Here is a 25,563-nt window from a genome sequence, read left to right on the forward strand (position 1 = left end):
CATTATTATAAAGAAGAAATGTTCAGAGGTATGATTTTCATAGACAAGTACAGTATTTGAATTTGAACAATGTAGGTTTCCTGCCTCCATACTACCCAAACACAGGATATTTTCTGGACATGACAGTGAGAATTATAAAGACAGTCATGATTTTACAATAGCGAGGAAAAGGGTAAAAAAAGCGGTATTAGAGATACTGGAATATTTTTCATTCCTATAGTGGAAAAACTGAATTGGGCTTGAAGAAACATTAGCAAAGAGCAGGAAAACACATAGGGAATAGGAATATATGATTTTTTTTCAGCATAAAACAATTACCTGCATCTTCTAGGAATCTAATAGGCATGACTATCTTCAAATTTCCTGTAGTAAAAAAAATACAGTCATAAGAAATTCTTGATATTAAGCATAATGCTGAAGAAAGTTTTCTATTCTTTACAGCAGAGGTCTGAAAATTTCATTTACCCATCCACTGGAAAAAATTCATGTTGTGTCTTAGAGGTCAGAGCAACCACATTTTGAAGAATAATGAGAGTGAGTCTTTTTAAAGTATTTAGGTTTCTAGTGTGTAGATGAATAACTGCAAGTCTGAACTGATGCAGTCTCACGTTCCTGTATTGGTCAAAAGAGAGCTGCCAATGTCCCTCTTCATTCCTACGCCTTTGCTAAGCCTGGATTATCCCTGAATCCCATTGGCAAATCCCATTTCAATGCCTCTCTCCAGCTAATACTTTTACGCTCCAGGCCTCTCATTAAATGTTTCAGGGACCAGAACGAAATCCTGACCAGGGTGTCACCACTCAGGTACAAGAAAACCTAGTGAAACACGAGTAGGCTTCCAAATCAGTTAACACCAGTGGGATACTGCTCAAGAACATATGGCTGCCTTCTCAAAGAAGAAACCTACAGACCAAATACATTATTAAAAGGGCTATGATCTCATTGGCATCACAGAGACGTGGTGGGATGGCTCCTACGACTGGAGTGTTGGAATGGAAGGATACAGGCTCTTTAGGAAGGACAAGCAGGGGAGATGAGGAGGGGGTGTCGTCCTCTATGTCAAAGACCAGCTGGAGTGCATGGAGCTCCACCTGGAGATGGATGAGGAGCCGACCAAGAGCTTATGGGTCAGATTAAAGGGAGGGCAGCAACAGGTGACATTATAGTGGGAGTCTGCTACAGGCCACCCTACCAGGAAGACCGAGTGGACGAGGCCCTTTATAGACAGATAGGAGCAGCCTCATGTTCACAAGCCCTCATCCTCATGGGGGACTTCAACCACCCCGATATCTGTTGGAGGGACAACACGGCAGGGCATAAGCCATCCAGGAGGTTCCTGGAATGCGTCGATGATAACTTCCTTCTCCAAGTGGTAGAGGAGCCAAAGAGGAGAGGTGCTATGCTGGACCTTGTTCTCACCAACAAGGTGGGGCTGGTGGGGAATGTGAAGCTCAAGGGCAGCCTTGGCTGCAGTGACCATGAAATGGTGGAGTTCAAGACCCTTAGGGCCCCGAGGAGGACGCACAGCAAGCTCACTACCCTGGACTTCAGGAGAGCAGACTTTGGCCTCTTCAGGGATCTGCTTGGTAGAATGCCATGGGATAAAGCCCTGGAGGGACGAGGGGGATGGTTAATATTCAGGGATCACCTCCTCCAAGCTCAGGAGCGATGCATCCCAACAAAGAGGAAGTCAGGCAAAAACGCCAGGAGGCCTGCACGGATGAACAAGGAGCTCCTGGGCACACTCAAACACAAAAAGGAAGCCTACAGAGGGTGGAAGCAAGGACAGGTAGCCTGGGAGGAATACAGAGAAATTGTCCCAGCAGCCAGGGATCAGGTTAGGAAAGCTAAAGCCCTGATAGAATTAAATCTGCCCAAAAGGGACGTTAAGGGCAACAAGAAAAGCTTCTATAGGTACATCGGTGATAAAAGGAAGACTAGGGAAAACGTGGACCCTCTCCGTAAGGAAATGGGAGACCTGGTTACCCAGGATATGGAGAAGGCTGAGGTACTCAATGACTTTTTTGCCTCCATCTTCACCAGCAAGTGCTGGTCTCCTTATTAGGCAATTTTACAAATGGTGAAGAAGAAACTTCTAGAAGATGTGAGTATCCTTTCTGTTCCATACTCCTCTACTGAGAGCACTTTTAGAGAAGAAATCTGCCAGTCATGGAAATGTTACAGCAACAGTTTTATATGAGCAAAAGATGATGCTAATATATTTCCAACAATTTTCTGTTCTGGACTGAGACCTCTGTTACAGAGTTCAAGCCATTCTGCGGTCCTGCTATTTTCAGAACGTTCTATATAATTTTTCAACCTACACTATGAAACAGGTATAGACTAATTACAGGGATTATTGATGGCTTAAGTTTGGTCAGAGTCACTCTCCTAGGGAAAATAAATCCCTTTCCAGAACCAACATAATCATTTCTGGTTTGGTTTGAGCTGCCATCCATCCTGTGTCAAAGATGGCTTTAATATTATTTCTCTCGGTTTCTTTTTTTTTTTCCTCCCTAATGGGAGACTGGCCTAACTGGAGAAATCTAAGATACCGCAAAGCTAGTTTGCATTCTGTCTGTTTTTTCTAGTCAAGCTTCTATCTCATCTGCCTGCATCCACAGCCTAGCTTAAGCCAACAACAGACTTCCATTTTTCAACTGATTAATATTTCTCCTTTAGAAAACATTGTAAATACACTTTTTGATATTGCTTTTCATCAAACATGTACTATTCAATAGACAGAAACTCCCGGTATTTCAAGTACTACATATTTCAAACCAAGGAACTAAGGATGATAAAAATGCATGTTTTCTTTAATACCTTTGGCACAGTTCAGCTCCGCTGGAGTGACTAAGAGGAGCCCACCTACACGGATCAGAAGCCGTACGGGAGTTGCGCTGAGCACATCGTTTGACAAGAGCTGCAAAGTCCTGCCTGGCCAGGGGCCAAGCCAGGTTTCCCAGTAGGAATGTGGCCCGGGAGCCAGCTCCCCCAGCCACACTAACTGCACTATCTGCCTGTTTCAAACCGGGACATTTTACTTCTGTGAAAACTTTGAACATGAGAAGATTACTGGGAAACCGGGAGCTGTATTTATGTCAGATGCACCTACTAAATCAAGACTTCTAAAACTTTCTAGAAAGGAGCATTATCCTGTCGCTCCTTTTCCTAAGGTGCCTTTGTGAGCTGCGTGCAGGGGACATATATCTGGTTGACTGCAGAGCTCCAAGATTATTCCCTCCATTTTTTTTTTCTTCTCGTTTTTTCAGACCATTAAAATGGTTACACTCAACAGCTTTAAAATAAAATCTGGCAAAATACAACTTTTACTACTTCTCAATTTGTAGCTCACATTACGGCTCTTGCAAGTGAACAAATTGGAAGCGTATGTCTTCCAGGTTAAATCCTGAGTGCACCATACAGAATAAATATTGACTCTAGCGTAAGGACTAAGGGTCAGATCCAGCCCTGTTTTAAATCTTTTCTGTCCAGCTCTGACAGCACAAAGCCAGCCTAAAACCACAGTAACTGGCCCCTGAAGGATTTGTTTTCTATAGGGCAAGCGTTAGCACAGACGAGCTCCTATGAAATCCTTGCACTCATGCACAGACCTCTGCCAAGACCCTTATTAGGCAAGTCTAGTTTATGTCTGGGATAAGCCCAGCAGCCCAGCAGCCTTACAAGAAAGAGAGGCCACCTCTGAGCTCTTTCCCACCTGCAAGTCAGGAGAAAATTGCCTTGGCCTTTCGGGAAGAAAGACAGCACACCTTTGGCTTGCGGTCCTACCCCACGTTTCCCTCTGCCCCGCTAATGATATTCCCCGAAGAGCTGTTTGGTGTTGACATCCCAGTGGAAAAAAAAAGACTGGGAACCCTAATAAAACATGGATTTACAGCTTCTCCTACCTAGGCAAAGTCATAGGTGGGCTAAGTCTGAAGACGAACTCTGAACCAGCAGTCAGTGTGCATCTCTGAACTGAAGGATTTAACTGGCATGAAGATACATAAGCATTTGTTCATCCTTCTTTGCAAGGTTATACATACATTCATGGGCTGAGGATGTTTTGTAGCAACATAACAAAAGGAATGCAGTCCTTGGGGTATATAATAGTTTTGGCATTTTACACAAATGAAAAAAAAGATGACCAACTCCAAGCTTTTTCATACTACTTGACACCACACTTGTGGTCTTTGAACTGTACTTACTAAAAAGATAAGGAAGAAGAAACACTTCTTAAATTTCCCAGTTTTGTAAAAAGGCTTCCCGTTCTTGACCAGAGAGATTCTCTTCACATTTCCAACAGTCCCTGGTTAGGGGTCCCATCTGACTGTGGTTTTGTAGCTGGCCTTCTACCTGTCTATTTGAACACCTCTAGGAATGACCGTAAATTCCTATGTCAACCACTGGCACTTGGCAAAGTCTTGAATTACTGGGGAATGCAAGGATGCCTGTGCTTTTGCTGCAGTTTGGCAGGAGTTGTAAGACATCCTTTTACACACGCAATTCCAAGAATGCAGCCCTTTTAAAACAGGTTAGGTGTATTTATTTTAATCTGCCACTTTCCGTATTGTAATTGCTGTTGTTACCTCTTCACATTTGAAGACACTACTCTAACTTGTTCGTTTAATTCCACCCCAGATGTTCTGCCTGGCCTCCGGATTTCAGTGCTTTATTGAATGTATTGCCATTCTCCAAAACCAGCCAGAGAATCACATTTTTGAAAATACCCTAAAACATTTAGAATAACACACATGTGTTTTAAATTTGGGCAGCTGAACTAATCATTACACTGCGTTTTTTAAAATGTCATTTAAACTACTAGCAAACACAAAACCAAATACTGCTCAGCAAGTACACATAGTACACTGTGAATTTACTATTAAATGATCAAACAAACTATACTAAGCTTACTTGCGGAGAAGCTACAGGGCAGAATCTGTTCTGGGTAAACACTTGTGTTGACATGGATTCCCCAAGAAGCCAGGAACTGAGGGGACTGACTGAGAGCATCCAGTTACAGATGCATCAAGGGTAGACTGCAAGCTCGCTGTGACCAAACACCAACTTCAGGCTTTTACTCTCAGGTTTCTATGAACGCACATTTGCGTCCCTGGTAGTTGCTGGCTTCAAGGGATAGGATCTGTGCACGTAAAACTAGAAGTGGTACAAAATCACCTGATTTGTGCAATTATTATTTCAGTGCTTGCACTGTATCTGGCTCATATTTTGAGAACTATTCTAGAATCCCAGCCTTTGAGCGATGGCATATAACAGCACATTTCAGTTAATTGTAGTAGTATTGATTATTTTATTTTAAAGCTTTACCAAACTCACCTTAATCTTGTTAATTCAGATAATTCAAACTATTATCCGAGACCATTATCTGAGTATGTTGAATAACTGGAAGCTGTCTGCTTAAAAGCACACTGAAGCCAACTAAGAAAACAAATAAATAAACATATCTGTTGTACTCTAACACCCGTTAATCTTAACTATAGGAACTAATACCTGTCTTGGGCATTTCATATAAATGTTAATGGGTACACGCTGTGAAGAAGAAGACGACTCTCCTTCCCACCTCTGAATGTGATCCGATTGAATCAAAGGTCAGGCACACTATATACCTTCTGCGGTGACCTTACAGAAAAATCAGGTACAAAGTAAGAGTCTCTCATTTGACTTAAAGGAGCTTTGAACAGATACGAGGTTTGACTCAGAGCGACTAAAAGGAGACAAATTATTCCAGCAGCAAGTAAAAGTAAGAGCCAAATTCTGCTTTACATTATCCTGGTATGAATCTGTAGCAATGAGTCGCAAATCCAAGGACATAATTCCAGATTTATTCCTCATAAAACCAAACAGAATCAGACATCACTTGGGTTTAGGCTCTTACATCCTACATACTAAATATCTGAGGTTATTTGTTACAAGGTGAAAATAAACTAATCTAACACCTCTAAAATGTCTACAGAGAAATTCTCAACATATATTGCAATAAATGTTCAATTACACGGTTAAGAAAACATGATTTTCTTTAAGAGATGCCGGCTTGCATCATAAATGCTTAGAGCACAGATGCAGCAAAACACTCAGTTTTCGCTATGTTAAGTATCTGAAATGCAATTTTAAATTGCCACTCTCTATAGAAAAATAGCACCCCCAAAAAAACTTAAATTCCAGTTTGAGTGTATTTTAAGAAGCCACAGAAGAAACCTACAGCAGAAATGCTTTAACACTGTCCTTTTCACTGTAATGACAAGGATTGCTCACTTAAAGTACATCACTATTTCCTGTTTCAGCATCATACACAATGTACACATTACTACCGGATGGAAAAAATGTATAAAAAAAGCTTTCATGTTGCCAAAGTCCAACTGAACACAGACTTATTTCCACAGGATGACTATAAAAAAAAAAGAGCGAGAAAAAGCTACACAGGAGCCAAATTCATCTCAAACACTTCCTTTATAGGTAAAAGTTTGCAAGCAAATCACAGTTGTTCTCCTTGAATAGAACAAAAACCTGCTATCAAAGAGATGCCAAAACAGCCGACAGGACAAACAATCTTGTCAGTCAATTAGCAGCTAATTGATCTCTCTGATCCCACTGCTTTTAACGATCAGGTAAATATTTTGTTTCTGGTTGCCTAACCTTGCTGTGCACTTAAGAGTCTGTCGAAGGTGCTTAAGCGTGTCAGATAATACAAAATCTACTGATTTTGGCTGACCGTCTTCTGACGTGGACATCCTGAATCTAACTCTATACAAAAGCAAAGGATTGGGATTATTTAGATATGAAACTAAAGAAGAGAATTATATAAACTGCTAATCTTCTCACACTTATTTCCTTGGGGAACAAGTTAAAAAACGAAAACGGATGAGTAAAATACCAATCATTTCCACGTGGACCTTAAAATGTGATAGCAGAGCAATGGCAGATCTGACAGACAGCTCTTCCAGTGTTATTAAAATTTCAGAAGGCAACAAAAATATCACAGTCGTTTTGTCGTCTCCCCCCCCTCCCGTTTTCTTTTGAATCATAAAGTACGCAGTACGCAGTGACTTACGAGAGTGAGAGCAGCTCCCATGCAGAGAACAGTCAGAAACAGATGCCCACCACTAAGGTCCTCTTTAAACACTATTTTGATGGCTGAAGTTAGGTTTACATGATGCCTAATCCCATTGGTCCTAACCTGCACAAGAATGAGTTTCTCTCAAGGGTGAGTTAAGTAGTAAGAAAACACTATTTACTACATACACATTAACAATGTACAGTAGTATCCAAAGCGATGCTGAGATACAAATGGGCTTTTAATTCTTGGGCTGCTCTCTTCATCAGTAGAAACTCAACTCTCTCTCACTTTCTTCTGAGCCACAGGATACCATGCCACATCAGAAGAGCGTGAAATAGTTTCTGATCACTATTTGTAGGATTACATTTTTTTTTTCACGTGTAGAAAAGAAATGCAGCTTTAGCCCTGCTGTTGGCCCCAAACTATTATCATGTAAACGAACAGGCCTTACGTAGGCCCCAAAAGGCTAAATAGCTAAAAATCTGTGAAAAGCAAAAGCTCAGACACTAACCAATGATGCTATGTGATGCCATTGGGATTGTAATGAAAGTTTGCATTTGCAAGAACTGGTGAAAATTACTGAGATTAAAGAATTTTTTCTCAATTCAACACAAAGAAACGTGTTAATCAGAAAGGGAAATTTTGCACCTTATAAAGGACAGATTAACTAAACCATGAATTTAGCAGCACTTGTGAAAGATAAAGTATATGCAAAGAGCAAGATTCCCGTCGGGATGTGGTCTGTAGTCATTTCCAGATTTATAAAACATCACCTACAGTAAGAAGTGTAAGAACAGTGCCACTGGAGAGTTCAAACTGCTAAAGTTGTCAGATATCACAATTCTCCTAACTGAAATGACATGCAAAGGCTGAAATGTCTTTTCGTTTTCACACAAGAATTGCAGCTTTGGGCAGCAGCTGGGGAGACCAGACCTGTGCTGGTAAGGCCCTGCTAAGGTACCATAAAGCTTTTCCCAAGTTTTCCCAGGAAAAAAAAACAATCAAAATTCGTGTAAATATTGCATCATTTTTAGGTACAAAGTAATTATTATTCTGTTGCCAAATGGAAATATTAGGCAAATATCAGGCCTTTGCCTAGCATTTTCCTGTCAGAGGGAAAATATCGCTGAATTTTCTGGGAAGTGAGGCTTTTTTAGTTTAAAAGTTACGCAATCCTAATTATGCAACCACGGCAGATTTTGCGAACAGCTATGTCTCCTTTCACACTGTGTCAGAAGAAGTCACTTGCATTTCACATGAAAATATCAGTGTCTTTCAAACACTTTCTTGAATGAGCAAATGCACTCCCTCTGACAGACGCCCTCACGCCGGGAAGAATTACATAGGAAGACATTTATAGTATCTGAGCTTGCATTTGTTTTTCACTCACACCAATTATTTTACAAGCTTATTTTAAAACCTGACATTGTTTACTAAGCCCTGTGGTCACCACATGCCAAAACAAAAACAGACGCATGCTAAACATCAGTAGCATGTTCTTACCATTTTTTTTCCATTTTTTGCACCCAAAGGAGAATGGGCCTTCGCGGCAGTTTTATTTCAAATCATTCTGAATACTTTGTTAAAGTTCAGCTGCGATCCGCTATTAAGCCCCAAATCCTATATATCGCAGATGTCACAACAGTCACTCCGCAGCCAAAATGTTTTGGTTTGACTAGTGACTCAACACAGGCATTTTGCTGTAGCAAATCTAGTCACTTAGCATTGCTTAAAGACTCTGACCACTACAGCGGTAATATAAGATACATTAAGTAGACTGCACATTTAAGGATGCTGCTTTCTTTACAACCCTCAGGATGCCTAGCAGGGGAAAAAAGAAAAAAAAAAGCTCTTTAAAATTACTCTGGCCGTATTTTACAGCACTTCCTTCTTTTTATTGCATGAAGCATTGAAAGTCAGTATGTATAATATCCAATTGCATCAGAACACCTCTTAAAAAATTCAGTAAAATATGCATACACTTTCTGCTGCGTTTCGTAGGTATACATGAAATTTCATTCTTTGCAATTAGGTTTCTTTCTACAAAACACAAACCAACTGTATTTATTAATATGAGCATCACTTTTCTGAGCAAACACCTCGGAAAAGATGAAGGTCTACCAAAATGCCTGAATCCCGCATTATAAACCCTCTGTTATTCCACAGGGTTGTGCTGATATTTGAGGGACAGGCCAAGCTGACAGCTCAGTTACAGATTCTCAACATGCTCAACACAATAAAACTCAAAACATTTCTTGGGAAAGACACTGCTCGGGTTTCATGATGACTATGTTTCAGGCAAGGTTAGACCAGGGTGCAGTATTACAGGGCATTCCTAGTACAAATAGCACCTTAAAGTTTCATATATGTATACCACATCACACCAACTTTTGAAACTACTCCAAGGAAACCTGCAATGTGAAACCATTATCCTGTACTTAATAAGTGGCACAATTGGACGCCAAATCACTCCTACCCAGGGAAAGTAAGGACAGCAAAAATCTTAATTTCAGCCACTAGGCTAGAGCTCAGCAGGCTCTAAGAAGACATTTTCAGGGCTGATGGTGTATCGAAAGGGAAAGCAACTGCTGCTTAGCTCTAGAAAACTCCAGACAACTTCGTACGGGGTTCTCCTTCTCCTGCATCATGCTTGGCACACTCTACCAAATTTAGCTTTCTTTCCATTGTCAGAAGTGGAAGTGAAATCAGGTAACGATCTGGCCCAAAAGTCTCCTGGGTGCTTGTGATACATCAACGACCACCAACTTGTACACTACCAACAAAAGAAAGCATCACCAACATACAATCATAGAATGGTCTGGGTTGGAAGCAACCTTTAAAGGTGATGGAGTTCAACTCCCAAACATCCCCTAGCCCCGCCCCCAACATCCCCTTTTCAGACAGGGAAACGAAGACATAGAGTGTATGGACAAGCATATAGGGCTTCATGTTTGCTAAGCTACACTTAAACTAATTAATTACTAAATGTTCCTTGGGATAGCTCCTAACAATCTGAAAACCTACATTGCAAACCAAAAGCACATAGGCTATTTCCTTAAGACTAAGTGCAATGTTTTAGCACTCAGACCACCTAAGACAATTAATCAACTTGCTTATTCAATTGAACTCTTCCCCCTACTTCTCTTTTCCTACCCTCCTTGCCAGATTTGAGGACACCCTGTTCGCCTGGAGATGGTGAATCACCACAAGCCAGCAGGCCCACTCGGTTCCTCAAAAGACACAAAAGGTGTAAAAATAGCTCGTACTAATGAAGCAAGTATAGCGTCAGCAGCCAGATGAGCGTGGGTGATCAGATAAGGGTCTGTTGTTGCAAAGGGCAAATTATTAAGAGAATGCTTCTCCCTCTCTCTCTCTCTTTTTATTAAGCTTTGTTCTTCCTTCGCTGAAACCAGCCCTCCGCAACGCGTGATAAATGACACCTGACAAGATTGACTCCTCCTGTAATTGCAAGTTTCATACCGGCGCAGGAAGCGGTGCCTCACTACGAGCTGAAGGTACAGTGGAGGTGTCACTAAGAAAAAATAAATAAAGAGAGGCAAAAGTAAAGCCTAAAAATAGCCAGGACTACCTACTGAGTATGACTGTGTGGGTATATTTAGCCCGTCTAACACCAACTTTTCTTGTTAAAAACACAATCTTACCTTTATACAAAACAGCTTCCTGTTTCTAAACATAACTTGAGAAACTTGAGAACATGAGGGGGGGAAATTCAGATTTTGAAATTGTCCCTTTTTCACTGAGATTACGAAAAGATTGAATGTGAAAAGACCTGGTAGATCTTCCACATGGGTGTTGCATCCTGACATCCCATAACGAATAGACGAGAGTTTGCTATTAAGGCATCCTAATACAGCCCATTGGACTAGGAAATAGGTTCAGAAGCAAAAACCGAGCCGTACCAGCAAACTTCTCCAGGGACCAGAAATGAGACGCTGAGAGCTGAACCAAGGGGGACACGTCCTACGCCAGCTCCGCTGCCTGAGCCAGCACTGCCCTCAAGAGAAGGCTGTGCCCCACCACAGGTAGACACAGAGACCTACAGACTGATGAGATGCAGTTGCACTTTTACAGCCCTGTTCTGCAAGTCTCATCTACTCTGAGGCCAGGTTACATCACTTTACCAGCACAAAAGAGCTTTTAGGAAGGGTGTAAATATAACTTACTCCCATTAAAGGCACTCCTACGCTGCCTAATAAAGTGGCACGAGTATAAACGACCGTCTGGCCAAGTGATACAATTTAGTGTCTTACAAGCGATATCAAGAAGCACTTCCAACCGCACGTTTGAATTTCTGATTCCTAAATACCTGTACTTACGCGAATTAATGAATGTGCCTCTAAAGGGCTGGCGCTGTACCTCTGTACGTCAGCTGGCATGCACACCGCGGGGAGCGGAGATCAGCGCTCAGACACTTCACACCGTATCTGCTCCACTCGCCTGCAGCCAAAGGGTCGTCTCGCACCCAGGAACAGGAGGGCTTGCGCCGAGCCCCGGCCCATCTCTGCACCGCTGGCACCTTGCTCACACTGCCACGCTGACCACGCTTTGAGCCCGCTGCCGCCCCACCTTACTGTGTCAGGAGCCCTAAAACTTTCACAGGTTTAATTGCAATAGGAATATCCACAACTTAGCGGTGCCCATGTTCAGCAACCTCTCTTTCCAGGGCGACTTTGCATTTCTGCACGACGTGAGTTTTGCTCCCCCTAACCCAAAGGGAAGGCAAGCCCAGTCCCAAGGACTCTCTTAAGAATGTCTGCAACTGTTTAAAGTACATTACTGCAATATTACTTCTGGAAGTAATACACATGCCAACTTTCTAGTGCTCCGCACTGTGCAAGGAAATGGTCTTTTTTACAATTATGGCTTTTCTATTTAATATTGTGACTCCTTTGGCTGATGCTTATATGAGGGTTTTGTTTCATTATTATGCAGCCTTCCTGTGTGGCTCCAAATACCTCACATCAATCGTTCTGAGGCCAGGCTTAAACAAAAACGCACAGGTTTATACCAGACCTTTTCTCTCATTTACAATAGGAAAAAAGCCCACTCTAAGACATTGCCAACTTCACATGCAAGATTCAATGAAAATGATCATTCTAATTTTTATTTTGTTCTGATTTTAAAATAAGTAATTGAAGTTAGTAAGATTGTATTTTTAACATTATATCCAGTGGGAAATTGAGAGCATGCTCTTTTCTTAATATGCTGTGATTAATTCCCATTGATACAACCATTCTTTGTTCAGCATCATAGTTTTGTCTTTTCATCCTATGCCTTAGCAGTAAATTTAATGGTCACTGAATTTTTTAGTAGAATAGATAAACATAGTGATGCAAGACAAATCAGCTGATGATACTATTCTTCAGACAATTTAATTTTCATCTGAAATGAGGAGTAAATGTTATTATATTAGAGGAAATATGAATATAAAAGTAATTATTAGTAGGTTTAAATACTGAAGCACATAGTCTGGCAGTACATTTACATAAAGTTAATAGGAGACAGGACCACATACCCCAAACCACTCTTAAGTTATAAAGCTAAAAGCATATGATCAGCTAAAAGCTAAAAGCCTATCCCCCAGTCAGATTTGGAGCAGAAATTTTGTGTAAGTAACAGTTATATACCACCTATCTTTTTAAGACTTTACCTATTTAAAGAAAAATGTACAAAGGAGAAGATGAAATTAAAAAAACAGCAGGAAAGCGTATTAGAAAAATGAAAAATTACCTTCGCTGTACACTTAGGAAAATATTTGTTAATACACGGTATTTTCCAAAACCATGTAGAATAGACCGGCGCCTTTTCCCCAAAGCTTTGCACCCCAGGGCCGGCCGCATGCGGTGGGCAGAGCCCGGCAGCTGCCCCCCGGCTCCCCGCGGGCTGGGGGCACCGGCAGCGCTGCCGCGCCGTCCCGGGGGGGCTGCGACGGCGAGGTGCCGCCTCGGCCCCCCTACGCCCACACGGGCCTTTGGCCTCAGGGCTTTCGGCGCCCCCCCAAGAGACAGCTTGAACCGTGCACAAATTAAATTTAGAACTCAGAAAGGGGCTGACTGGAAAATAATTTGAGGGGAAGAAATGGTAAATTTTCCATCAGATCCATCCCCTGGTGGGTTTGCCGTGCCGTGGCACAGCCGGCAGACGGGGCGGGAAGGGGGAGCCACGGGTCACGGTGGAGCGGGGCAAGGGGCTGCCTGACCACATCCAGCCCAGCCCTGTTCAGTGCCACCTCCCTCCTTCCCCAGGGACTCCAGGGCTGCTGGCTCGCCTTCTCCTTGCCTCCTCTGCTGCCCAAACCACGATGAGGATCTGCTGGACCGGTGCAAAGCCCACCCACAGGGGGTTCAAGGGTATGGAAACTTTCTGTTTTCATGGTCACATACCACGCTCAGTCACAACACCGGCAAGATAATGAGCAGAAGTAAAACAAAACAGGCTGGTAGCTCTTCTTTTCAATAAGTTCCTGCTATGGGCTTTCTCCATTAGCCAATATTTAAACTGTGGGTGTTGGAAAATTATCTTCCTGAGTGTAAATCAGTCCCTAACTTGTGCCTCCACAAGCACGTGGCACAGGTGGGGTGGGAGACCGGACACGGTGGCTGCCTGAACCTTGGGCGGGACAGTGGTTCCACAACGGCACCTTCCACAAAATGGAAGTCTACGCTCGGTGACGCCACCACCATTTCGCATCCTGGGTAGGGGCACCCCACTGCGGGCAAACGGAGGCGGTGGGCGCCAGCACAGGATAGCAGGGGAGGCTGCAACGGGAGCCATGGGGGGCAGTAAGAAGATAGGGCGTTAAGTAACGAGGGGCTGCGCTATCTCTCATCTTCCTACATCCTGCCGCAGGTCGCTTTTCCTGCCGCAGCCTTTTTCCTCCCGCCCCTGCGCGGTGTCACTTTCACCGGCGTGCGATCCCCTCCCACTCACCAACGTGTAACGCACACCGTGATTTATGTCACCTCTCCAATCCGGCCCAGGATCTCTGAGGTGCGAGCAATAGAGGCAGTGTACAAAAGGTTAGGATTAATGCTTTATTGGCAATTACAGCAGGCAAACGGCTCAGCTCATAATGCAATTTTTCCCTCGCGAAGACCTGTAGGAGGTGGGAGCAGGTTGCCACGGGCCTGGCACCTGCTGCGCGCTGACATATGTCCTCGCTGCTGCGCGAAAGGGCAGGTCCAGTTAGGTGTCTTGTATTATTAACGTTCTGCTGCTTCATCTGTTGATCACGTATCCTCCTCTCGGCCCCTCTGCGCCCCAGCTTGTGCAATACACCGACATCTGCAGAGGGACTGCACTACCCGGGAAAGCTTGAACAGAAATCTGGTGGAGGAGATGGGACACCTTCCTTTTGCAGACCCGAGCAAGGGGCGGAACGGCCAAGAACTCGAACAGATCACTGTAACTAGGATCCTCAAGCTAAAAGATGAGAAATACAAGATACCTGCCCTGCTGGCAGTAATAATTACAATGTATTATTAACAAAACTCATGTTTCATCATTAACTGCACTTGGGTTTCAAGAGCTGATCTCACCCTAATCATCCTCCAAATTACATCCAGTGCTTTCCTCAGAGCTGAACCAGTACCAGCAAGGAAGGCTGCTGGTAACTATTATGCCGAAGAAAAAGCACAGGTAAAAATGAGCTATAAATACCACAACCAAACAGGTGCAAAAAATTACAGACATATTTTAAGTTGCCTGAACCCAGGGCGATCTCACCACTCAGATACAATCCTGCCAGAAAGATGGAGCCTGTAATTTCAAAGCAGCTGAGAGGAAAGGGCCCACTGTCAGCGCGTGCTGCATACGGCACAGCTGACATGATCCTGCTTCTGCAAAGGATTGACTCCACTCCCCTCAAAGGTGTGAGTAAAGTCACAGCTCCTCTCTTGGACCTCAAAACATGAGAAAGGCCACCTGCGTGTTTGCTATAAAGAAGTAGGCAACTGTCTCAGTCACAACCCAACTGCTGCAACAAAAGAGCCTTGTTTGATTTTGTTCCTCTTCCAAGCTCATCATCAGAGCAACTACGATCTTCAAAAGCTCTTTCTCAACCTCTAAGTGTGAGATGAAAATGCCATTTTAATTGTGGATCAGTGAGGTCTGCTTGAGTAAAATAACCCCAATCACTCAGATGCAACTGCGTAACGAACACCACTCTTGTAGTAGGGAGCTTAATTGCACTGCTAGCACCAACAAAGAGCTGCCAGTTCATTAGAGCAAGCTGGAGGAGCTGCTGTTTGCATCTTCACAAGCTGGAAGTATTTGATTGCAAAACCACTACAGATGTTTGATCCAAAATTCAGCCTCTGATTTCTGATCAGCAAAACTTAAAAGCAAAGCAGCTATCAGTCTGATGTTTTTCTTCATAGCTTTCTTCAGGGTAACAATTTATTTTTCTCCTTGATCTGTTCAAGGATGTCAAATCTAATCTTAAGATAGGATTTGGACTTTTATATTCTATATAAACCTGCTTAGCAAAAAAAGTAGCAAGAACAGAACTGATGTGAACCAAATTGCAGTTTGATAGGACATCTGGATGATGCTGGCAGTTACATTGCTACCCTGCAGCCTGACTGCATCAGGACCTCACCAGAAAGTGCAAAGGGCAGAGAAAGGCCAGAAAAAGGCCAGCAGAGGTCAAAGGCAGCCATGCTTCCTGCTGGCTGCTCAGAGCAGGTTTGGACGGCAGGCAACCAGGCAGATGGCGGAGGAAGCATACTGCCATCTCATCCAACGGGGAGACGATTTGCTGTATCACACTAAAGAGGAACACGGCAGTTAGTCCTGCCGAGACTCCAGAAGCTCCTTTTGCCTGTTGCAGTGGCCCCCAAGTGCAGTTCTGCACCCCTTCTGGGAGCCCAGGCTGCTGTGCTCAGGTTCGTCTGTCCACCCCCTCCTTTCCTCACCATACAGCTCAGATAAACCATTGCCTTGCTTTACGCTTTAAGAACATGTATTTCTATTTCTTTTTCCTTCACAACGATCTTTAGACTGAACACTTTCTGAACGGAAAACATAAATCTAATTTCAGGCGGGTACCTGTCTCAGCAAGTCTGTCAAGAGCAGCTTATTTTCTCAAACTCAAACTCTACGTGTGAATATGTCCACATACAGGCTCAGACATATCTGCATAAAGAGGTCCATTTGCCTGAGTGTTTGCTAATGGACGCTTGGCAGTCAGAGGGACACCACATATGCATCCAGTTGTTTTTCATTTTTTAAAGAAAAGGTTACTTACACCTCTAGGAACAAAGCGTTGCTGATGTTGCTTATAAAATGCACCACCCATGGATTAAAATCCAAATCTTAACATTGACATGAAAACTAAAGGTGCAAAGAAGAGTAGCTTTTTTTTTCCCCTTTTTATGCAGTTTGAATCAGCTTGTGGGAAAGTTAATAGAAATATTCCACCAGTGAAATGGAAAGTGGATCAAACCGGTACAACATAAGCCTTCAAGATAGCGGAAAACTCCACATGGGATGCTCTCAGGAAAATCACTCAAATGCAGTGCTACCCAGTGTGCTGAGGGCTCAGGGAGATCAGCTCTTTGCATAGCCAGGACCATGCTCTGCTTTTCACCCAAGGTGCTCATCAGGATTGGAAACCAAAACCTTCTTTTCTGACAGGTCATGAATTAAATAACTACAGCTGATTTCCAGGATCTCTCACAAAGAAACAATAAAGGTACTGACACTGTAAATTACTTCTAGAAGTATCTTTTTAATCACAAAGCTGCTGCAAGATACTTCTTCTCCAGTAGCAATAACAGTGAGTTCAGGAAGCACAGAGCACCTGCCAGGATTAAAAGAAGAGTACATCTAAAACCACAGGTCCCAGTTGTTAAAATGCTACTTGTTACAGGAATTTCATCTATGCTAACACTCTGCTAGAGCAGTCCAGGTAATAACAGCTGGAACAAGGAAAAAGTTAAAGGAGCACTAATATAAATGGGACAGCATCGTTCACTGACATTTTTAAGTCCCAGTAGTGTTGATCCACCCACGAGCAGGTCTGGATTTATAGCAAAGGAAAGAGTAAGTGCACGACTACCCCACAGAAAGTTTCTATTTCAAAAAGTGTTTGCATTGCCTGAAAATCAAGATCACACTGCTGAAATTCCCACCCATCCAATACTTTCTGTTTCCTCCTTGGTTTTCTTTCCCTCTCTACAGTGAACTGAGCTGCTCTAAGATTATTTTTCTGTGATTTTCAGCAAAAATAGATACAGCAGGAACTGTGGACAAGCACTGAGGGCATCAATCCCACAAGAGACTTAGCCTTTGTGCCCCTTGAGAAATGGATACAAGGCCAGCTTGAGTGGACTCTGAATCCTAGTTTTAATTAGAGAGAAGGCGAAATCAGGCGAACCTACCTCTTGCTTAAATACTATTCTTTCCTCAGTATCTCTCTGTTCTCCAGAAAAATGGTCTTCTCCCTGTTGGTGACCATTTATGCAGGCACAGGATCCAAACTCTCTCCCACTGCGTCCTCACCATCTGCATGTTGTCTACCTCTCTATCGACAGCTTCCAATAAAAGCTTCCTTTAATAGAGTTGTCCTGACTCACAGGTGCGGGGGGAGGGAAGCTGACCTCGCTGCAGCATCAAGAGTCTCTGACGCATTTTGGGAGGCTGTGGTTTCGGGTCTGAAAGAATTCAGCCTTGTTTTCAACTAAGTTTTACACGTTTAACTTCCCAAATATCACCCTATAGCTCCACGTCCATTTGCGACTCAATGTTGTTTAGTGGTTCGACTTAGCACTATTCAGGGCTTTAGCCATACGCTTGGCAAATCAGCAGTACTCACCAGCAGAAGAGAGTTTCTCAGAAACGCAGCCACCCAGGCTCCTGGCTGGCTCCACCTCTTGTCCACCCACTCCCAGTTTCAGACATTTCGCATTCCAAAACTAGAAGTGTCTATGCAACATAAGGTCACGTTATTGCACAACGCGCTCCGCTCCTTCTAAGAGCAACTGCATCCTCAAAAGTACATCAACTCTAACAGCAAGAGAGCTGTTTACAGTGAATTTCTATCTGAGTGGGAGTATTTTCTCCAAGAATCTTATAACAAGGACATGAAGTGTATGACTCTTCCCTACATATGGTAAAATTGTCACCGAGATGGCATTTATTTCATACTTCCACATCAGCATTCCTTCCCCTTTAAGCTGCCTTTTGAAAAATTGAGAATTAATTTTTACACTTCCCCAAAGTATTTCTGTGCTGGATAATTTTAGGACATGCTAAACAGAACAATTTCTGCCTAACTTAAATTTAGAACTGAGGCCGTTTGTAGCTTTTGCAATGCAATTGTGAAATACAACCGATTGTTACCGGTGTGCGTTTTGCTAATTTTTTTTCTTGTCAAATGGTCTGAATAATTGCCATGATCCCTCCTTCACTTAGTCTTTAAATTCTAACAGGTGAATGAAGTCTCCAGTTTCAATTATAACTGGAGAACACCATGTCTTTTAGTATAGGGGATGAAAATTGAAGTGGGCTTTATTTTTTTCCCCAAAGGACAGTACACAGATGGAAATGGTGGTGTCACATTGTGTCATCTTTGAAACTGTGTTCAGCTTTTCAGTTACAATTAAATCTTTGCTGTTAGCATGGAAAGCCTATTTGGCGTTCCCTTGAATGCCAGTGAGTTATACTGGTATCTCTAAAGGCAATTTTTGACATATTTAAAGAATAAATGACCAGTTCTTATGTGCCATCTCTTCTTTCGATTCAGATCTGTCACCTTCGTCCTCAGCACCACTGGGGCAGCTGAGCAGTGGGGATGCAGAAGGGTTTGGGGCGGGGGGGCTCCCAGCACCCTCTGGTGAGAACGGGGATGCTGGCAGGGCTAATGGCTAAGGCAGCTCTCAAAAAGCCCTCCTGATTTCACAGCCAAGCAAGTTCTTCATAAGCTGTGGCTCCCGTCCTCCCAGAAGTGAGAAGGTTCAGATCCAGCAGTCAGCGTTCAGAGATATGATTCAGGCTACGCAGTGAAAATTATGATGGCCAAAACAAACCAGTGACAGAGTAAGAGGGAGAGGGAAATAGAGGGAATCCTATGAGAGGGGCAGAACGAGGGACCGAGGAGGACTTTTGCACTTATCTGTTTCATTAGAGGCACTGGCACCATGCGCTGCTGTAGGTAAGGGTAGCCTGGGATTTCCACTCTGAGTCATTCATTTGGAAGATATAACATGATTGAGAGTCAACTGCCCTTTCTACCGTGGAAGAGAGACTTAAAATGGAGCTAGTGGTTTAAAGTTACTTAGCTCCTGTTCGGTCTGTGAGCAAGTAAAAGGTTAGACTGTAATATTTAACCACAACTCCCGTGCCTTTCTGAGAGGCGCAGAGGAGGCTGACTGAACAAAGTCAGACATCTGCCATGCTGCTTCCTGTGTGCACGAGGGGAAGAAATCTGCACCAGCCTTCAGCCTCGTGTAGATGGCGAGCTTCCTCCAGTGCAGCGGCTGTCACGCTGCGTGCTTTCTGGTACAGCCCATTTCCTTCTGAGGGACACATTTCCCTCAGGGACAGCAGGGGCTAGTGCTCTGTGCATGCCACCAGACGCGATCATCAAACCTGCCAGCTGGTCACCATGCACTATAGCCAAAGGTTTGGTGCTTTAGGTAGAACTGGCTGCATGTCTAAATGAGAACAGGATGAAGAACCAATGAGGGATGTAAGAAAAAGATTCATAAAAGTCTGGAAACACAGTACCGTAAGGAGAACACAGCATCTACTGCAAATCTTGGGGAACTATTCAAACTGTTACTTTAAAATGTAAAAGTGGTATGTCCATTCATTCTTTTTTAACGTTCATTCATAAGAGGTCACTGTGTGATACAATGAACACCTTGGTGTCAGCAACATTCCTCTCTCCCTTCCCATATGCTCAGCACCAGGTGTCCAGTCACCTACAGTCATGTCCCAGCCACTACCCAGCTGCCTTTCGTAGGGACAGTTAGGGCAGACAATAAAGCAAGACGTGTGGGAGTCCTTCACTTTGATCGTGTGACCTTAGCCAATTTTACAATCACTTAAATGTACTTACTTTTTATTCCCCGTTAATCCCAAATGGAATCCAAGAGTTTTACAACGCCCATAGACATTTTAAATAACCAGTAAAAAATACACAAAAAATTAGGAAACTGAGTTTGAACAACAAAGATAAAAGCTCACAAATGGCCAAGGCTCCTCTGGTTTCCTGGGCTTTCAGACCTCTATTTTAGAATCTGTTTCACTATGACATTGTTTTTTCAGTAGTTAGACTTTTTCACAAGGGTGACTACAATACAGTGTGGGACATGAAGGACTGTCAAGGTGACCCGCCCACAGGAACTTCTTAAACTTTGCATTGCCATTCACCATGAGATGAGAGAGAATAATAGGCAGATGCAACTTAATGGCAACTGAAACTGTTTTAGCTCAGTTTAGCTAATCAAAGATCTTCTTCATGGAGTAAGGTGACTTAAAGAGAAGTATTTCATTCAGAGATTTCCATGAGAAAACAAAACCAAAAAAATAAAAATAGCAATATGGAGATTTTCCAGTGGAAAACTTGTTCTTGTGGAAATTCCACTTTCAATTGACAAATTGTTTTTATGGGAAATTCCTAAGCAGTGTAGGCACAGCCCTCATGCTGAGAAGTTTAAAAGCATGGGTCATGTCTGACCCAGTGTCCTCAGATTTCCCACATCAGATAAACTGCAAGAGCAGAGCCCTCATCTCTCCCTTACTCCCACGCATACCCTGCTGCACACGAGCGGTCCCGCCATGGGCACAACAGTATATTGACTGCAGCGGCAGTACACACATGGTTACAGATGGGATGCTTGAAGGATTAATCTTTTAATGTCCCAAATCAAGATAAATTACAGGCTCTCATATATAAGCTGTCCCTGATGCTCTGATACTGGTAAAGCTGTCATTGACTTCAGCAACATATTTACCTGCACTAGGGATGGCAGGCTTGGGAAAGTCTTAAACAAAGCTCCTCATAATAGACTGCACCAGGGAGAGAGAACTTGGGGCTGACTTTTATGTGATTATGTGAATGGTCACAAATCATGGATGTAACTCCATTGTTATTAATTGTTTTACACTGGCTTAAACCCATCAGTAAGAACTACACACTCTGCAGCTAACATTACAGAGCGTAAGACAAACATTTTTAGTGAGCTTGCTAAGGGTCTTCTAAATTTGCAGGAGTACCAAGTAAGCGTCTCCTTTACAGAGTGATATTAGAAAAGAGTAAACCATTCATTATAACGCAGCTTCTTTCTATCAACCACTTAGCGTGAATCATCATACTGTGTAAGCAGGCTAGAAATCATATTATGGCAGGGCTCAAAGCATCTCAGAAAGCCAGAGGAAGAAAAAAGCTATTAGAGCAGGCAGGCTTGTACAACCCCTCACAATCCAGAAAGGTACCGAGCACCTAAATAGTTCACCTAAACATTTGCAGTGATTTACAGTATTTCTGTACCAGCCCTGTATTTTCACACTAATGCATTTTTAACACAAAATAAAATGCAAATCTCTGTGAGTAAAAAAGTGAATTCTACTAACAGGATGTGACTGGTCTTCACAACTTACTCTCAAGAGTAGACCTTGCCTCTTTCACGACTACCTTCTGTCCCATGTAGCCTATCCAACACTAGAGCGGATCCAGCATCCCCCAAACCAAGCTGAGCTGGAGGAGCTCAAGCACAGTGGAGCTGTGGCAGGAGCGGGAGCCCCAAGGTGCCATTGAGGAGGTTGTCAGCAGCTGGCCACCTGCCAGGCGTTGCAGGCTACGAGGTGAAGGAGTGGACAAAGGCCACTGCTCAGCTGCTACAGTGACCTTCAGCTACGCTGATCTGCGACGGGAACGCACCCACTGGCTACGCTCGTGTTTCTGCCTTCTTGGCTATCTGCAACACTACGTACACACGTATGATACCGAGTTCACACACGGGCACAGCCCATGTCCGTACTGCACGCGAGGCCGACGAGTTCCCCTCTACCCCTAACCACAAAGTGGCTAGCCAGTTACAGCAGGGCTACTGCTGCAGCCACCACACGTGCTCACCAAGGCATGCTGCATGGCTGTGAAAATCATACACATCAAGATCGAATTGCAAGCAACATAAACTTCAGAGATCAGTTTAAAAAAATCCTGCGTCTCTCCACCTAAAGGAGTTATTCTTTTGGGACATCACAGTCATAAAACACAATTGCAATGAAAACCCTATTGACACAAGCGTTGTCGAAGTGACAAGAAGGGCATTTATTTTCAGAGTCGGGCACTCGAAGGAATAGCCAACGTGCTAGATAGTGTAAGCTGTCTTTTCCAGTATATAACAGAGATAGTTCTACTACACTGAAATACGGTGATAAGAGAAGAGGGCCCAGGCTCTTCTCCATATTCTCTGCATACCTGTTACTATCACACAGCTGCTCTCAAGTCTACAGTTTCCTGTGCAGTACAAACTGCATACCACTTCCCCTACGGAAAAAAAAAAGCCTTGCTTGTTCTTAATTGACGATGGAAATACTGTCATATTTTCCACTAGCCAAGCTTGAAACCATTACTGAACGAACCTTCATTAATTTTTCCACAACATTTTGCAGAAATGTCAGGAAACAGCTGCACCAGAAATGATTAACTGTCCTTATCACCAGGGCTTCACTGGCCAACTTGAAATTATATAGGTTTTCTTCTTTCAAAACTCTACATTCAATGATGTTTTTTGTTATTCTTCAGTTGACTGTCTCAATATACTACTTTCTCTTCAAAAGTACCCGATTACACAGGTTCAGTGGCGCACAGACATTTTACAACCAGTGGAAGAATTTGTACAGTTTGGAGCTGCATACTTCTAGGAAAAGATTGCTTCCTGCAGATTGCTCAGCTGTGTCTTTCTTGGATCAAATTCAATGAAATTCACAACTTGCAGTCAAATTGTATTTGCCAGTCAGACTGAATTCATTACACTGACATAAACTGTTCTTGCTGCATTTTCTTACTCCTTTCCTTTTCTGTCCTACTCTTTTCCTTTCCCCTTTTCTCTCCCCACACTCTCTCTCTCACCTCTTCTTTGAGCTATACCATGTGTCAAAACTTATCATACAATGCCCTGTACATTTTCTGGCAAAAACAAGTGCAACGGCATACATCATCATTCCAAACATGCAAACGCTGAGATGCTAGAAGGCTTGGTACAAAGTAAGAGTGCAGCCATCTGGAGATAACTGCTAGTGTGGATCTCAGATTCCCAGCTAGCTGAAACTTTGCAGTCTCAGAACTTTTTAGCAAAGCGTCAGTGAGCAAGAGACTCCGCTCACACGGATTTGCACAGGGCGCTGGATAGTATGTAATTTTTCAAAAATGTAAATTCTTCAAATTTCTGATAAGAACACAGCAACAAAAAGCAAGGTTCACAGGATTACTTTTAAAGACCGACATAATACTATAGTGTCTTGTTTATATTTTGAAATATTTAATTTTGCGTTACTACAGCATGGCATGTTACAATAATTCTGCATATATGTCACTGGCAGATTTAAAATTGCCATTGTTCACTCTATGTCTTCATTGAACCTGTAAGCCTTGAATCTGTAAACTTAGGATACTTTTAGACGGAGGGAAATACAGATGCGAATAGGTATATACGCGTATTGGAAGTTACATAAAATTAATTCCACCAAGTGTGGTTCAGTGTTAATACTGTTATGACCCCCTATCCCTAACAAAAGGTAGGTTACTTGCAGAAGTGATACAGCCACATAAATAGAGCTTTATCTAGGTATTATAGAGAAAGAATCCTTCCTGCTGCCTATAATTCAAAACGATTTGCATTTCTTGCTTTTTAAATGGGTCCCTTCCACAGCAGCGTGCATTGCTGCACACAATCCACAAGCAGCTCTGCTCCGAAAGAGCCAGCCACTGATGACCTCACCCGGTGCTAGGTCAACTCCTGAATGTCTTCATCGCCTTCAGCAGGTATACATACAGCTGGCAGAACCTGGCCCAGCATGCCTAACATACACCAGCATTGCTATTTAATTGGTGCAGTGCTGGCTACAAAAAAAGATCTGTTTTTAAACGACTCTACCAAGATATTTGCTTAGATAGCAGAAATTGCAATACACTATATTCTACTTAAAATATGCATGAATATATATGGGTTCAATTCACAAGATATGAAATACTGCCAGAAGTATCCACGTATTTTAAGGATTCAATTTTATAATAGGCAATGCCGAATTTCTCCTTCACAATATCCTTATCTGTCTCTGTTCTAGTTTGAAAGTAGTAGCTTGTGGTGCCAGAGGATTTCAAGGACTGTGTCCTTCCAATATATGGCACGTTAATGTGCTGCTGGCTATCGTATAGCCATCTCTGGCTGCACGGGAGACACACGAAGCACATCTTGTGTGTGGGGAAAAAATGAATCTAAGTTGTTAGATTTCACTAAACAAGCCCTGATTTTTATTTTTTGGGGGGAGCTCTGGAATACAGAGAAGATGAATATTGCACCGCAAGCGCACCTCCTCGCCAGCAGAAGGGTGTCGCGGCTTCCGAGGGGACAAGGGCTGGCAGGCGGCAGCCGCAGCCTTTTTTCTTCCACATCTCCTCCGGCTCCGGCACCGGCACCGGCCCGCGCCGAGCGCCGCCGCCGCCGCCGCGCCCGCCGCCCCGTCGCAGCGCGGGAAGCGCCGGGGCCGGGGCCGGGGCCGGGGCCGGGGCCGGGGCCGGGGCCGCCCCCGCGCCCGCCGCTCCGCAGGCGCGCAGCCGCGGCGGCGCGCAGCGCTGGCCCGCAGCCGGCAGCCCCGCCGGCGCCCGGGCGCTGCGGCGGCGGGGGCCGCGGGCAGCAGTTCAGCCACGGCGGCGTTTCGTGGCCGGGGACTGGGAGACTTCGCAGCGCCCGTTTCTGCCTCCTCCGGATGTTTTCGAGTCTTTTTCTTCCCACCCCAGGCTGTCAGAGAACTAGCAAATGGATTTGTTGTCCCGCCACCCTGCCCGGCCACCTCCTGGACATGGAAGAAGAAAGATGTTTTTCCTCTCTCTGACTAATAGCGGGGCAAGAAATGAGTGTTCTTGCTTCCTCCTGAGTTTGCACATCTTGAGTTCAAACGGCCGCAAAGACGCAGCCTCCTCCTGTTCACACCGTCGGCAATGAGCAGCAGGATCTAGGGGCAATGTCATAACAAAAAGAGAGACCTTGAACTTGCTTCACCCTTTGCATAGTCATTTATATTTGGGCAAAGTGGATAACAGCTCCTTTAGCACTAGGGTAGTGGCATTTGATGCTCGCTCGGCATTCACTTTACCCAGGTATAAATAGCAAAAGGTTTCAGGCAGTAGAGAATCAGGACCAGTATCTTCAAAGGATTCTCAGCCAAAATAAAGCAGCTAGTCCTCCACACCACAGCTTGTGCAATCGCTCTGCTGCAAGAATCATCCCCCGCAG

At 43.7% G+C, this 25,563-nt stretch overlaps 1 protein-coding gene across 9 annotated transcripts in view; it reads right to left on the reverse strand.

Moving 5' to 3' along the window:
• HIVEP2 (HIVEP zinc finger 2) overlaps positions 1–25,563 on the reverse strand; it is a 144,492-nt gene that overhangs the window by 26,733 nt on the left and 92,196 nt on the right. For 7 of the 9 annotated variants that reach the window (XM_075146004.1, XM_075146000.1, XM_075146003.1 and 4 more), the window contains one exon: positions 319–363. The exons of the other annotated variants lie outside the window; for them this stretch is intronic. The gene's annotated coding sequence lies outside the window, so the exon portion shown is untranslated. The remainder of the gene's footprint in view (positions 1–318; positions 364–25,563) is intronic. 9 annotated transcript variants of the gene reach the window in all.

Source organism: Calonectris borealis, chromosome 3, assembly GCF_964195595.1.
Source record: "Calonectris borealis chromosome 3, bCalBor7.hap1.2, whole genome shotgun sequence".
Lineage (NCBI taxonomy): Eukaryota > Metazoa > Chordata > Aves > Procellariiformes > Procellariidae > Calonectris > Calonectris borealis.